This window comes from Brassica oleracea, chromosome C6 (genome assembly GCF_000695525.1).
Source record: "Brassica oleracea var. oleracea cultivar TO1000 chromosome C6, BOL, whole genome shotgun sequence".
Lineage (NCBI taxonomy): Eukaryota > Viridiplantae > Streptophyta > Magnoliopsida > Brassicales > Brassicaceae > Brassica > Brassica oleracea.
Genome location: NC_027753.1, coordinates 20,537,692 through 20,538,407, shown reverse-complemented (window position 1 = coordinate 20,538,407; position 716 = coordinate 20,537,692).

Sequence of the window (716 nt, the reverse complement as noted above, 5' to 3'; positions counted from 1 at the left end):
ATGATTATCCATACCACATCTATGGCACACGAATTTGGTCAAGTTTTGTGGTTTAAATAATGTACCACGGCCTCGGCCATGACGACGGCCTCCATAAGAGTTTCCTTGGTCACGGCCATATGAGTTACCTCGGCCTTGACCAAACGAGTTTCGGCCTCGACCACCACGTCCATGCCATTTTCTACGACCAAGGCCATGTTGGCTATCACTCTGGACATGGTTCGACTCTTTCTTATCCTCTACGGCCGCATGTGCCTCAGGTAATGGGTTTGTTCCAGGAGATCTCAATTCATTGTTTCTCATCAACAGTTCATTGTTCTGCTCAGCGAGCAAGAGACAAGAGATCAGATTAGCATAAGTTGTGAATCCCTTCTCACGGTATTGTTGTTGTAACAACACATTGCTTGTGTAGAAGGTGGAAGAGGTTTTCTCAAGCATATCCTTATCCGTTATATCCCCACCACACAGTTTCAATTTTGAAACTATTTTAAACAGGGCCGAGTTATACTCGTCCACGGACTTGAAGTCCTGGATTCTGAGATTCCTCCAATCATACATAGCCTTTGGTAATAACACCGTTCTCTGGTGATCATATCTCATTTTCAACTCTGTCCAAAGGTCTAGAGGATTCTCAATAGTCAAATACTGATCTTTGAGACTCTCAATAAGATGATGGCGTATCATTAATATCGCACTGTATCTATCTTTCTCACTTG